Source organism: Eptatretus burgeri, chromosome 3 (assembly GCF_056783735.1).
Source record: "Eptatretus burgeri isolate ZD-2024b chromosome 3, Ebu_testis_v1, whole genome shotgun sequence".
Lineage (NCBI taxonomy): Eukaryota > Metazoa > Chordata > Myxini > Myxiniformes > Myxinidae > Eptatretus > Eptatretus burgeri.
The window spans coordinates 74,871,793-74,888,119 of NC_140963.1; the positions used below are offsets into that span (position 1 = coordinate 74,871,793).

At 40.5% G+C, this 16,327-nt stretch overlaps 1 protein-coding gene across 1 annotated transcript in view; it reads right to left on the reverse strand.

The window, feature by feature from the left end:
* The window catches only part of LOC147030197 (leucine-rich repeat-containing protein 3-like), a 95,755-nt gene that overhangs the window by 79,159 nt on the left and 269 nt on the right, over positions 1–16,327 (reverse strand). Inside the window, exon 1 of the mRNA XM_085874006.1 lies at positions 16,258–16,327. This exon is cut by the window's right edge and continues 269 nt beyond it. The gene's annotated coding sequence lies outside the window, so the exon portion shown is untranslated. The remainder of the gene's footprint in view (positions 1–16,257) is intronic.

Here is a 16,327-nt window from a genome sequence, read left to right on the forward strand (position 1 = left end):
TGTGAGAACCACAGCCTCAATTTGGCCTGTGTCCATGCAAGTGAGGTGCAACCTGTTGTTGTTACATTTTTTGGCATTCTGGAAAAACTTTACTTTTTTTTCTTCGTCTACTTCTCGTTGGGAAGTGTTAAAATCTTTTGTCACTCAGACTGTGAAAAGACAGTGTGACACAAGATGGAGTTTCAGCCATGATGCTGTGCAAGTAATCCACGAAGAGTGTGACAACGTTATTGCAAGCCTTCAACACCTGCTGGAAGGAGAATTTTCAAGGGAAACTAAATCTGATGCAGGATCGCTACTGAACTCTATTTAACAGTTCCCGTTTATAGCTTTATTAAATTTTTGGTACTCAGTTTTATCATCAGTGGAGAAAGTCTGAAAACGTTTGCAGGATCCGAAAATGGGGTTCCATGAAGCTTCTTGTGATCTGAGAGGACTTATTCATATCTTGAATTTGAAGAATGATGAAATTATCCACAATGCAATAGATTTAGCCAATGAATATTGTGAAAATTGGGGAATACCAATTGCACAAACAAGGAGAAGAATAATGCCTAGAGAGTCAGCAAGATACGGTTTGGAGTGTATGGTGGTACACAAGCTGCAGTGAACCGGTTGAAATGGGGTAAAGCTGCTGGGATCTGTGGCACCCATGCTGAACTTCTCTGGGCTGGTGGAAATGCTGTACTCATGTCATTGCATGCAGTTCTGTGCTCCTCCTGGAACACAGGCATCATCTCAACTGACTGAAAGAGGGGCATCCTTGCAATGACATGGATCCTCCTCCTCCATCCTCCAGGGGCATCCTCCAACCCCCCCCCCCCATAGACATCCTTAATGAGCTGAGCGAGTGAGAGCCTCCACCGTCTTGTGTGACGGCACAAGAAGAAATGAATAGAGTAATGGAAAAGATTGTAAACAGATTAAAAACTGGAATTGAAGAGCACAGTGTTCAGTGTTCCGTCTTCAAAGACTCAGTGACTGATTTTATTTTCTTCTGAACTTGAATTCAGTAGTGATTGAAGATGAACAAGAAAGAGAGAAATTAAAAAAGGAATGTTCAGACTTTGCAAATTATGACAATGATGTGGTTGCAATTCAGTTATATGACGAAATTATTGATTTTGTGATGCTCCTTCGAGCTGGAGGGAATAGAGTTCCCCCTGATCCTAAAGATGCTCTGGAGTCTTTACTGCAGTATGGGAGGGATATCTTTCCGACGCTGTGTGTTTCATACAGATTACTGCTTACAATCGCATTTTCAGTCGCAAGCTGTTAAAGGTCATTTTCAAAACTGCAATTAATAAAAACATATCTGAGGTCTTCTATGTCACAGGAGCGACTGACCAACCTGGCTTTCATAAGCATTGAAAAAGAATTTCTCACAGCTGATGTAAAAAGTGAAGTAGTTCAGGTGTTTTGTGACAGGAGGTATCATTTAGGGAAAATAACTTAATAAATTTGATTGATTTATATTAAAATCGAATAAAGCATTTATTTCATCTGTGTTTATATATTCAAAATGTTTTCCTTTCTCATAATATTTCTCAGCATATTAGGCCTTATACTTTAGTCTTTGGGGGCATACAATCAAGATTTGCTCTGGGCATCACCAGACCTCTGCACGCCACTGATCCTCGCTCTTCCACCAGCGTGCGTCTGCAACATATTTTCGGTGACAACGTCTATGGTACTGTGCTTCACAAGCAAAGAAGACCAATCCTCTGATCTGCACAAGAAGCTTTTCATCCTTTTTTATTTCTGCTATTTCAATGATAGTTTCCCCTCCATCAAATTCAAATCTTGAAATAGCTTCAGTTGTCCATATACCCTTGATCTTTGTCTTTTTACGATCTTCTTTGTTACAGAATCGGCATTCAGGCTAGAATATGTTTGGCTCAATCTGCTGAGGATCTCCTTGAGCCAGGTGATGAGAATGATGGTTCAGGATTTGATTCAGTAGATTTGGCCAATCTGTTTCGGTTCATTGTAAAACAATGATAAGTCACTGTGGTATCCTTGGTTCTCCTCATTTGGGATGGGTATTAGTTTGCAGGTGTGTTCCATCCTCTTGATGCACAGCCTGGTGGTTGTGTGAGTCACCAGAGTGGTATTTGGTGCAGACTTTGTAGTCTCTTCAACATATTTTGTTTCAGAGAAGAATGTGAAATGTTCACACTTGGAAGCACTGAAATGAAGCACACAATCTTCTTTCTTTCTAGACTCAAAGTCTTCACTGTACTTGCGCTTTCTTTTCTTTGTCATCTCCGGTTGATCCATTTTTCAGCTTTGGATGATATCGGTCAACGTCATCTGTTGGAAAGAAGCACTAACCTTTACATAGCTGCCACCACCAATATTGACGTGTCTACATTAGTTACGTGATCAAATATCACAACTGCAGCAACGATGTGCCTTTGAGTTCATTTTAACATTAAATCCAGCATTTTCCTCAATCCATATTGTGATTAGAATACTCGAATAAGGTCATTATTTATAGGATAATCATAATATTTACATAACTGAAGAAGGAAATCAATGACCTGTTCCAAGTGTTCTACATGATTGGTACAAACATTCAAGATGGGATGGACTGTCTGTTAAGGAATCACACACACTCCTTAAATTTCAACATGAAAATTCGCTTTTCGCAACATCTGATAATTTATAAATATCGAGTCTAAAGTACAATTCCATCCAAACAAATAGAAGTGAACATAATTTTTCTCATTCGGGACCTCCAAATGAACAAAAAATACCAGTCATTTTAGGCTAGAGTGCAGTAGGTGATCTCTGAATCTCCATCACCCGTAGACTGCAAAGTCATTTGTGAGGAGCCATGTTGTGGATAAATTGCGCGATGATGCAAGCTTAATATATTGGCTGTGCACACTGAAAAATCATCACAAGCTATCAAGTTTGATCTCAAAACTTTACCAAGGGATCCCTCTAATTGATACAATGGATTAAACAGTATTTAAGGTTACATATAAATAATCAGACTCAGTCTGGTTAATTTCATTGATAAATTTGATGAAGCGTTTGCTTAGATTATAAGTTATTGTGATTGCATGACTGTTTGGATGAATATTCATTGGAAATGCACGTTTGATACACCATTGAACAGGCAGTTGATTAACCTTTAAAATTTGTACAACATTCAATGAGCATTGCATTCAAAATGAGTCAGGAGCCTGATAAGCAACCATTCCCACAAAATTTCAGAGTACGAAAATAGCTTCACGTGATGATGGGTAGCTCTCAACAAGGTGTCCAAAGTACAATTTCAACCCAAGATATTGTGTGTTAACATGTTTTTTTTTCTCACCCAGGACATCCGAAGGAACAAAAATATACCAACCAAGTGGAGAACTGGTGGGGAGGGGGGAACGGTAGCCCTATTCAGCCCATGGGCTAACAGGGTTTTAGGTTGCATTTATAAAGGATTAATTATAAATCAAAATAGGTCGTGTTAACACTGTATAGGAATTTAGTGAGGCCTTCATCTGGAATATTATGTTTAGTTTTGGCCACCTCATATGAGGAAGGACATAGCTGTCATTGAGAGGGTACAGTGCAGGGCTACTACATTGTTTCAGAGGCTAGCAAGACTAAGTTAAGAGTTGCAGCTTAAGGAGACAGGACTTTATATATTAGAAAGGAGGTGATTACTTAGGGATTTGATTGAGATGTTTAAGATAATGAAGGTATAGACAAAATAAGTGCAGACTTTTTCAGCAGAATATACAGTACAGTGATAGGAAAAGGGGCCATAGCCTGAGAGTGAAAAAGAGGAGAGGAAGGACTAATAATGCAAAGATATTTCAGTCAGAGAGTAGTTGCCTCTGCCTACGAAAGGTAGATGGAGGTTATGTGTGGGTCAAAAAGTTGTGGATGAGTTATGACAAAACAAGGTGGATAAGTTGTTTAGGTGACAAGAACAAGTCGATACGATTTTAGGTCATGTCTGGATCCAGAGCAAAACATGAACTGTTCAGTACAATGCTATACAAAATATAACTGTTCAGCCTTGTGGAGGTATGTGCTCCACCGAGTGTTGTTCTAGTTGCAGATTTTAGCCACGAGTGGACAAAAAGAAAGTCGGGTCCATTGTGACTCCTAAGTTAGAGACCAAAATATCAGTTATCAGGCGATGATCCACAGGTTTCACAACCTGGGGTTGAAGTTTACAAGGACTGATGATGAGCTTACGGTCAGCATGTAAGTATTGAAAGCATTTAGTTTTAGAGAGTCCATGGACATCCCATTTTGAGTTTCGGCAAGACACAGATGCAGTGTTGTAGAAGACAGCATTGCCAGGTTTCTTGGACAAATAGATGTCGGTGTCATCTGTGTAAAAATTAAAAGTGACTAAGATTTCGTAAAATTGTGTCAAGTAAATGCAATAATGAGAGAGCAAAAGTTAAAGAACAGATCTGTGAGGAACACTGGCAGATCGATGAATGATCAGCAATATCGAGGGTGAATGTACAATTTGTAAAATCAGATTTATAACCATTCAAGTGCAGGTCGATAAACACCTAAACAAAAATGAAGATGATATCCTAAAACTGTATGATCAATTGTATAAAAAGGAGCACATAGGTCCAGAAGTATTAATATTGTCACATGTGTATACTCCTGGCTTAAATCGTGCAGGCGATCCCCACCCGAGGTCTTCATCCAAATCCCGTCAAAAGGTCTTCCACCAATCCCCGGTATGTGGCAATCAACAAGTATCTGCCTCAAGGCATTCCACCAATCTCCACCTTGGACATTGAACAAATCCCCACAGCTGTGGGGAAAGAGTTAACTCCCTCTGTTGGTTAGTAAATACATGCTCAAGCCTTCCTGACTTAACAGAGGAGAACACGAGAGGAGATGCCTTGACCTATCTTTACAAGCACAACCTCCCGTCTCCTTCCTAGACAATGTTTTACATAGACTCCTTGCCATAAACACATACTTAATACAGGGAAAGATCTCCATGTCGATATACACAGTCTTCGGACATAATCTAATTACTGTCCCTCCCCCACAAACGTAACCATATATATGAAAATTACCCTTTGATACTTCAGTTTATCCTCTGTTGTATCATTGTATTATATAACAATCCTTCAACAACTCTATAAATCTTTTGTTTTTTATTTCTCTCTAATCTTTACTTATTTTTACAGGGATGTGTGATTCATGGAGGAGCATGTGTACATATTTCATGTGGGACAGAACATCATTATACTTAACATGAATTTCAAGGACATAAGCAGACAATGGACAAATCATCCCATTAAATGGGATTTGGACCTGAGATCCTATCAAATAATTATCATTGTTGCGAAATGGTCGCAGGCCAACCCAAAGGTATGGATCAAATTTGAACCTCGTTATAATTTATTTGATATAACAAGCACGATGATAAACCTATCATTAATTTCTGCAGTAACCTGCTTTCAGAAGCACACAAAAACCAGACTATCATCACGAAAAAAAGCAAGTCACAATATTTCTCTACAACAGCTCATTATCCAAGCACACCAGGCTGACTTTTACAGATACATGCATCCCTAAACTGCATGATGATAACGAGCACCAAAGGCATTTTCAACATTCCGATGCCCATAAATTTTTGCATGTCGACGTTTCTCAAATCTCCAACACATTATATGCAGCAATATACCTGCACGCCACATTTACAATACTCACAAATGACTCCATAAGCACCAGGAGGCTATTTTTGGCATCTGCAATGCTGCAGAATGATCATGATAATGTCAACCAGTCTGAAGCACATTTGACATCAGCACAACGATTTATTGCCTTCATCTATATTGGGAAAGCCTCATGGCAATGTGCGGAAACTTGGGAGATATAGATGTTCACACTTGACAAAAGATGCAAAAAATGGACAAAAATCCAGAGGGACATGCATATTACCAGTACAATACTCTTGCTAGACTATGCGATTTCAAGACTGAGTGCAGTTCTTTTTCTTTGGCCTAAAAATCCCTGAATGAGCAGTTGAGCCAGGTTTCTCTTGGGTCAAATAAATGTTGGAACACATTCTGGCTGTATTCTGAAATCAGGTCTTAGGTTTTCTCAAACCTTGCACTTTGGAAGACATAAAATTTACCTGTGGAATAAATTCTGGATGAAAACGACACCGTTGCCTCTTACATCAAGAACACATTTATCTTATAAATGCAGCAATCATTAAATAGTTGGAAAATTGGTTTAAATAATGCTTCACACAGTTTAACAAAACAGGTGTTTCTTTGAAAACGACCACCAACAACACATGGTGAAGGCAATGGAAGCATGGAGTGGAACACACGTAAATCACTGTGCAATATCGATTTTTCAGTGTTGTATGCCAAGGCACGACTGAGCACTTTTACAGTTTAAAAGTCATGTCTCCTTGGCCGCAGTGGATTACGACTGTGCCCATGCCTTACTGGGCTTCACTTGCAAACAATGGGTATGAGATGCTATTGAACAGTTTGGTGATAAAGGTTCTTCATACAATGAATACTATTTTGACTACTACTACTACTATGACTCCTACTACTGTGCCTGTCATATGTCACATTGGGCAGATACAATTTGTTTCCAAACAGTTCTCTCTTTTGCTAGTTTGAGTGCCTCATTCCATTCAATGTCCATTGACTTGACTGTTGATTTCCAAGTGGTCCAAGATCTTCCTGACTTTATATTCCCTGTTTGTTTTCAGTCGATGACTTGTCTTGGGAATCTAGTTATTTCCATTCCTACTATGTGCCCAAACCATCTCAGTCACTGTTCTCAAAATTTCTCTTGCAGGTAGGTTTCTGTTTTGTCAGTTTCCTTAAATCCATGTTTCTAATCCTCATAACTTTCCCGACGCTCATGGAATCCATGTGTCAATTATTATTTGTATTTTCTTTGTAATAGGCCACGTCTCTCCTCCATACAAATCACAGATATGGCATTGCTATTGTAGAGCTGGATTTAGTCCTTGTGCTCATTTATTTTCCAAATATTTTTCAACTTGTTAAGTGATGCTGTAACTTTTGTAATCTGAGATCTGAGTTCATCTTCCCCAATTCCACACCCTCAGTGACTGCAGTCCCCAGGTTGATTAATCTGGCTATTATTACAGTCATCTTATCAATTGAAATCTTATTGTATCCTGTCCATCTTCATCCAGTCTCTCCAAATATATCTATTAGTCATATTGTTCCATTTCATTTACCAATTTCTGGGTTTTAGATGGCTTGTACAATGTTCTAACATTCCAACAGCCCATATTAAAGAGGTGTTCAGCCATGAAGAAAGTGCCGTTCAAACGAGAAGCTTTTGTAGGGCTGTCACTCCCACTCTTCATCGGCACACTGTCTGTCATGCTACTCTTTCCATTACATTGATAAGTTTGATTCAATCTCTTATTCGTTTCTGTAGCAATGACATTTTACGTGGCATGGGAGCTGGCGGTAGACTAACCCTCCTCCTTTATCCGGGCTTGGGAGCGGCAGCACACCAATATGTTGAGTAGTACAGGCAGAGTTAAAACATAACAATGAATATATTCGACGAATTCAGATTACATAGTGATTGAAAAGCTAAAACAATGAAAGCAAGCGAGTTTGGGAGGTTTCATTGGAAAGCAAAATATTGAATAAGGAACAGCAGAAACGAGACGTTGGGTGGAAAGTATAGTGCGAGCATCTGATCAAGAGCAGTTACTTTTGTTTGTGATGAAACTCCTGCTCTCACTTGCTCCCTTATATATTCCCATTTCTCCTTTTAATTTATCAGGCAATCTGCTAAAATTTGATAAGAATTTCACGAAAATTTCATGCTATCCATAGAAACATCATACAAGGTTATTATACGGACTGCCCATTGGGATTAAATGCTTCATGGAGCGTAACCTCCTGGCTGCCTTTGGAAATGGTGTTAATTGGTTGTCAAATCTGAAAGCATGTGGATCTTTCAAGGGGCATACCAGCTTAAATATTCCAATGCAAACTAATTTGTATATTATATTAGGTTAGATGGGGGCATTCAAAATGTTCTGCGAAAGAGATACTCACAATAGTCCAAGACACGACAAATTTTATTCTTAAAAGATATCTAATATATAAAGCTCCATCTATCCACTGAAATACTCACCCACTCTTATAAATGTTTCCTACTTTCTATGAGGGTTAGAAAGTTGATGTTCGAGATCCTGATGAAAAATCGCAAAACTCTCCGTAAATTTCCATAAGCGAACATATCTGTAAATAAATGTCAGCTGGTGGAGCCTCAGTCCCATTCACAGAGCGTCACATGCCCAAAGACAATGGCATGTAACTGTGTCACGTGACAATGGCATGTAACTGTGTCTACCTATCACGTGACCTGTCAATGTCATGCTATGTGATCTTGATAGCCCTTGCCTGGATTCGGTGTTTCGACGTTATATGGCGGTATAATTTGAGCAGCGTTCGTTGGTTTTATCGTTTAGTATGATATACAAATGAGGGTCCTCAAAAGGCGGACCGCGATCCACATCCAGACTGCAGAAATCAGTCTGGACCACAGAACTAATTCTAATCTCCCATCAATGGATTGATTTCATATGTTGCTAATTTAGCTACTAAATTTTTTAAAGTTAATCCCCTCTCAGGTGCTTCTATTTTATCTGCCCATAATTGTTTGTTAATGGCCTCTGGCATTTATCCATTCAGACCAACTTGATAAATGATAAACACTGGAAGGGATTAATGCAGGAGACGTTAACAAGGGGTTAACCCATCCGGCTTGATGGTATATACTGTATATGAAGGAAAATATTTTCTCTGGTCATATCTTGTTTCCATGTCATTGCGAACTAACTTTGCTGGATTAATTTGATTTTATTGTCTTTGACATTTGTTCGGGATATTGCCTATTGGTTTTAGACTTTTTTGGTTTCTGGATTGGACTAATTTCATTTATATTTTATATTATCGATACTACTCATTCATCGACTTTATATTAGTAAGTACCTCTTTATTTCAGTACCCAATCACCATTAGTGAAACAGGCCGTTTGCACATCTATCAAACTGCATTTCCTAAACATGCTCCTCCGTGAAGTTACATGTATAAAAATTTTGAACTTTCTCATTAACCCTTTTACAGCTTTTGTATTCATATGATGCCTGGCATTGCAAGATGCTATCTGTATAATTTGATGTCATCATATTACGTGCCTAAATTTCAAATATTGTCCCCTTGCAAATACTCCTCCATCCCCCTCCCTCCTCCACCACCCATGCCAATCTTGGTCAGTACCCATCATATCACATTGGATGGTAGTCGCACTTCGATGCCTCGAAGTGCTCCATGACCTTGGTGAACAACTATGGGCATGAAATAATGCTGTGGTATTGCCGAAGAGTTGTCAGATGATCCTTTCGGAGAGAGATTTTGAGAGTGAGATTTGTCAGGATTAAAAGACATATTCCAAGTGTTTTAGTTTGTGATTTTACCACAGTCCGAAGAGAGGGAAGAGGCTGCAGCCTACCATTCTGAAGGAGGATGGATGTCATGGCAGAGGGTGAGTCATCATCAAATAGATAAAGAGGATTTTCCAGAGAGTCAGAGAGATCATTTATGAAGATGAGGAATAGGACTGAGCCCAGAACACTGCCTTGGGGTACTCCAGCCTTGACAGGGAGAGGCAATTAAAGGATTTCATTGAGAGCCACCCGTTGGCTGTGAGAGTAGAGGAAAACAATCGGCCATGTGTGGAGTTGGTATCAGATGTCATACGCAGAAAGTTTGGAGAGCAAGGCAGGATGCAAGGCTGTCTCAAAAGCATGAGATATTTCCACAGAGACAGCTCTGATCTCATGCCTGACATTGAGAGCCTCAACCATTGTTGTGCGAGTAGAAGCAGTATGTTCAAGGTGGAGTGAGCTGGTCTGAAACCAAATTGGTGACCTGAGATGAGGTTGTTGGAGAAAGGGAAATATTTCCTATCTGCGATGATGGATTCCATGACCTTGCTGATGATTGGAACTTAGAATTAAGCTGATAGGTCTGTGTAGTTAAGGCAATCAGTTTTTGCGCATTTTTATGTAAGGCAGTGATTTTGGCTGATTTCCATGTCCGTGTGTGTGTGTGTGTGTGTGTGTGTGTGTTTCACTACGAGCCTTAGATCAAGTGTAATAAAAATAATTACACAAACAATGGATAAGATGAAAGCTTTGTCATCCGACTTCATCTTGTTAGGAATAGGGTTGAATCATCAACCATTTGGAGTGGACACTCACTGAATATCACGGTCATCAAAAATAGTGGATCCCATCAGACAATTGCAAACATCAGGTTTCTGCTAATCTTTTTCACTGCAGATTACATCAAGCTAGAGTTATAGTCCACTACATGTCATAATTAAGCTGTTTTTTCAAGAGACCTTGATAACAAACCAGTTGTTGTACTGAAAGCTTTGCACCAGTACTTGCTGGTTATTAAATATCCAAGCTGTTGCATTATACCCATAATACTGGAATCAACTCAACAGTATAAGCTGTCTCTGTATGTCGAATGCACAAGAGACGTTTTGATCAGAAGTGATATTTCACGAAACTGTAGTCACAAGATTAGGAAGCATGCAGGCAGGGCCAGATTTGGGGACAGGCAACTCAGATGACCGACCGCCTGGGGTGCTGGATTTGGGGTGCGCTGTCTGCCGGGCTGAGAGTGCACCTGCCACGAAGAAATAACAAGGAAATTTGATGCAGGAGGAGGCCATTCGGTCCATTATGCCTGTGCTACACCAACAACAATTATTTTTCTGTTTTGGGGGGGGGGGGTTGAGAGGGGTAGGCAAAGGTGGTTTTAGGGTGAAGAATACACACCAACTACACACTATCCCTTGACAAGACCCTCTCATAGACATCACACGAAGCACAGGTGTACACAATCACTCATGCATCCACAAGCTACCTACAAATTCTGCCAATATCCCTGTACCCCTGTCTCCAATGCTCCAAGGTACCTATCTAATTCCAATTTAAACCTATTTACTCTTTCTGTTGCCACTACCTTTCCAGGGAGACCATTCCATGCTTTAACTACTTTAACTTTTAGCTGTCATACGAGCCTCGACAATGTATACAAAAACAAAACAAAAAAATACTACCCTCTCAGTGAAACATCCTTGCCTCATACCGTCTTAACCTTCCTCTTCTTCACTGTCAGGACTAGTCCCTACCCTATCAGTCTTTTCCACTGAAAAATTCTTCTGCACTTTGTTTTAGTCTACACCCTCCATTATATTAAGCATCTCCACCCTCACGACCCCCTCACCACTGAATATCCTTGCTATAACATCACCAGTACTGCATGCCCTTACTGCACCCTCACAAGTACCTGCATTTGATACTCCCTCAATACTGCCTGCACTCGCTTCCCCCTTACCACTGCCTGCACTCACTACCCGCTCAGGTATTCCAAAGTTGAACAAATGGAGATGGGCTATCCAAGACGTCCCTTGTCTGAGGCACAATTTGATCTCCGGCCAACCCTGCATGGAGGACAATAATTCTGAGGCAAGTGGCACGTATCTTTATCCTTAAAATTGCTTCACCATTCACAAAGCTTAAGTCAGAAGAGGAGGATGTATCCAAAGCTCACTTTGATGGTTGCATGTGAAACTTAATCCAGTTTGGAGTTTTCCATTTGTCTGACTCCCTGGCATCTGCAGCCAACATTGTGTGGTGTCCTGCCAGCACTGTGTGGCTAAAGTGTAGAATGTCAAATAATAGAATAATCTGCCTAATTCAAACTCCCCTCCCACTGGGAGTGCCACCATATGATGCAAGAATTGGGGTGCTCCCTCCACTCTGAACTCCTGAGGCTTTGATGTATTTTTTTTTACCACCAACAACCTGACCTCCAGTACAGTCACCACAACTCATTCTATCCAGCAGTTCAGGAGTACATAGAAGTCAAACAAACAAGCAAACAGATGCTTCTTGAATTATAGTATGAAAACTATCCTATCCCTGAGGTACCCCACAAATTCCAACCTCCCAGCATGGCATTCTCCCATTCACAGCCATTCTTTGGTTCCTATCACGAAACCAGTTTCCAATCCAGTTGGCTACTGTGCCAGCCACACCACAAGCTCTCACCTTAGCCAACAAACGTATATGTGGTACCCTATCCTTGCTACTCTTCGAGCCACAAGTACCTGTCCTGACTCCAATGAGCCGTCAAAGATATCGGTTAACATCACACTTATCTGCTCCACCACCTTCCTCAATGCTCCTCAATGCATATTATCTGGGCTTGAACATAAATCACCTTTTATTAACTGCTGCTGCAACAAAATATCAAACACTATCACCACAGGTGCTGCAGTAATTTTAGCAGAAGGCCCACCACCTTACATTAACTTGGGCTTCAATACTAAATTACGACATCTCACAAACAAATAAATAAATAAATAAAACAAACAAACAAATCCATTCCCAAAGATTTTTACAATTTCCAATTATGGACAATACTCGGTGCATTCTGCCCACACTATTATGGTATTTGTTTCATCTATTGATGGTTCGTTTTTTTCTGGTTTCGTGGAGCACATACCCATCTATCCATGAGTCAATAATCATTTTGCGATGTAATTCCCAATATTTTTTCTTTCATTCCATTTGTCAAATAATTCCTCGTACACCATCCTCTTTCCACAGAATTAGTAAGTACTTTCTGCTTTTCTTTGCCCTTGAAATACTCTATGATGAAAATATAACGTTGAGCATGAAATGTATATTATGCTGCATCGAAAACGAAAATGTTAGAGGTCAGGAGGATAATAGTCAACGTCTGAGTATACATTTGATTTAGCTGTTAGTTCAACAGTGGCTGTTATTGTAATTATCAAGACACTTGAACACATGCATTGAAGCATAAAATGTCAATTTGATTATAATGACAGACCAGGCAGGTGAGTTATTCCAACTTGTGGGTATAAATACCAGTTTCAATTGGACCTCTGAAAACGTATCATCTGTAACGGACAATAGAGCATGCTGTGCAGGTCAGAATAAATTACATGACTCATTCGATTGTGACGTTTGCTTTCAAAGGTGAAGCATTAACCCTCCCTGATATTTTCCATTAGGTTTCTCCAGCTCTGTATTTATTGGTTCCGGAGTTTGACAATGTGATTTTATATTCATAGTCTGCTGTTCTGCCCAAAGGCAAGTCCAGTACTGCTGAAGCAGTTTCGTGGCAAGGGTTATGCTTAGTGGTTTGCCATTGACATCCCAGCAGTAGTTAGTGCAAGAATTTGGAATTTGTTCATGATGCCGGTGATAGCTCGCCTAATCTTCACGAGGGACACCGTGGGATCTTTAATGTCCACCAACTTATGCCGGCAGATTGCACACACAGTTTAACATCCTTCCGAGGGACGGCACACATTGTTGAATTACCGTGCCTGTGAAACAGCGGGATGACAGTTTATAGCTGGGTCAGGATTCACACTCAGGCTACACTGCTTGGAGGAAAGGATTTTACATAGGAAAGAGGTTAATGACGTTGTTACCCTGCACTCATGAAGCAAAAAGCGGGATCAAGTGATCGGTCGCAATCGTGAGCTGAACGTGTGTACGTACTGCACGTGTCTGCATTTTTAAAATTCATTATCTCAGCAACTTTTAGTCTGATTGACACAAAAATTTCCAAATAGGTGCGGCTCCTGTAGAATTTTACATCATAATTATGACGTCATAGGTCATGTGGTACAGGCACCATCTCAGAAAAACTGAAAAACTTTGCACCACCATATCTCCGAAACCGCTCCATGGAAAAATTGAAACATGGCTCATTGTCAAGTACTGTACTTGCCATTTGGAATAAGATATATTAATGATGGTGATGTCATCTGTGCCTTCATTATGACGTCATAATGGTTCATCTCGTGTATATATATATATATATATATATATATATATATATATACACACAAGCCGGTAGGCAGACATGGGTAGTCGACTACCCAATAGAACCTGACGCGATGGGCCCGTTCGATGGGGAATGGCCTGAGGATTAAGCACAAGAAAATTCATGATTCCAGCTTCAATGGTTAATGCTGCAGATTGTTTTTTCGTTAAAATACGCCCACATTAAGAGGTTTTTCGGCCGTTGCTAGGCAACGGAGGGGTCCATAGCAACGGTTCTTTCTCACACATAACAAGGACATACCATGAACCTACCATACCAGTTTCATGTATATCTGACTCATAGTCTCTGAGATATAACAAACTTCGTTTTTTTTATTGTTTTCGACCAGGGTTCATTCAAAGTCTATCTTCTCCGACAGTTTTCATAGGATCCAGCTGGAAATTTTTGACAATATGGCTGAATGTACTGCCCGCAGTCGCTCGTAGCCCGATTTTTGAAAAAAATATTTTTTTATGATTTTCCAAATATTTCAAAGTCCCGTTGCTAGGCAACAGTGGTGTCCATAGCAACGGTTCTCATTGACACACAACTAGGTCATGGTATGAACCTCCCAACCAAGTTTCATCAAAATTGCCATTGTATTAACTGAAATCGCCATTTTAAATACTGATAATAATGGTTGTACAAATCTCAAAAAAAAAAAAAAATTTCGACTTGATCGACTACCCAATATACACACATACATATACATATATATATATATATATATATATATATATATATATATATATATATATATATATATATTGTTGCGGGCCGGCGGGGTCGGGTGAGAAGACCACTAGGTGGGGGAAAGCTACGTCAATTCTCACCAGACTCCCCGGAATTGTAGGCCGTCGCTCACGGATAATTCCGTGATGCGGCGGGTCGCTTAACCGACCGTGGACACCATTACCTCAACCGTGTGGCGTCGGGTCCTCTTGTCCAGAATAAAGTTACCTAATTAACCACGCAGTTTTGAAGACCGGGGAACCACGCCCTCGGTACACCTTGTCCGAACCGGATCACTCCACCAACTACCAACTACCTTTCCGGATCGGATGCAGTAGAGCGGCACTGCCAAAGACGTACCGGCTAGAAGGGATGGATTATCGGGAATAAAGACCCGGCTAAACTCAGATTCGTACCATGCTGGACCAATATAGGAAAAACAAAGGTGAGCTGGGAACATTTCTACAATTATTTATTTACAACTAGTATGTGCCCGTAGTGCGTGGCTGTAAGTGCAAAGAAAAAAAAAAAACTTTCAAACCGCGTACCAGAAACAAACACACAGGCTGTTCCTTTGCTCTCGCGTGCCCGTACGTGCGTGGCCGTACGTGCAAGCCCCCCCCCCCAAAAAAACGTTTCAAACAACCACACAGGCCGTTCCTTCGCTCTCGTAAACGACGACTGGATTGGGGCATTGTGTTTATTCATAAATGCGCATAAGAAATCGAGAAATTATTAGAATACAGTAAGTCATCACTATCCGGAAGTGGTGCATGCCGTACTGAATGTTGACATGCATTCCACGAATTATCGCTTGCATTGAAGCAACAACTGCTGTGATACTTACACACACAGAGTTAATTAAAATCCAAATTAAAATCAAGTTTACCTCCCTGTCTTTGCTTGCCATGACATTCGCTGCCATTGAACATTGGCACTTCTACGCCATGGTAACTAAATGGTGCTCTTTCCCCATCGGCCACGCCTACGCAGCAACGTGTCTTGTCATTGGTTTGGTAAATAAATGGCCATAACTTGGGAAGCACTTGTCCAATTAATATCAAACCTTGAAAAGGCACATAGTCAGGTTCCCTAGCAATATAGCTGGCAAGTTTCAATTCGATCGGACCAGTGGTTGTCGAGAAACAGCGGTCACACACACACACACACACACACACACACACACACACACACACACACACACACACACACACACACACACACACACACACACACACACACACACACAGCTGGAATTATAGAGAGATAAGCGGGGGAAAGCATGTGGCACAACAAAAACGTTTATTCGATATGTAATGCAGAGGAAAGATGAGAGAGGTGTGGGGTGCGACAATTATACAAGCAACTTACAAAAGCGGTCATAGTGCAGTCTTGACGCGAAATTAATAAAAGCAACAATTACAGCAATAAAGATCTTATACAGGTTTATCTAACGGACAGGCGCCAACACACTCAGACACACACTCAGACAAAATAAACCCAATGAAAGCCAAAGGTCTTTTGCAGCCAGGGACAGAGTTGAGGTCACAGTTTTTGGTACCTGAGCGTTTCGGGGGGAGGGATGCTCCGTGGTGCGGCACCCGACAAAAGCTGTGTGGTTCGGTCCACAG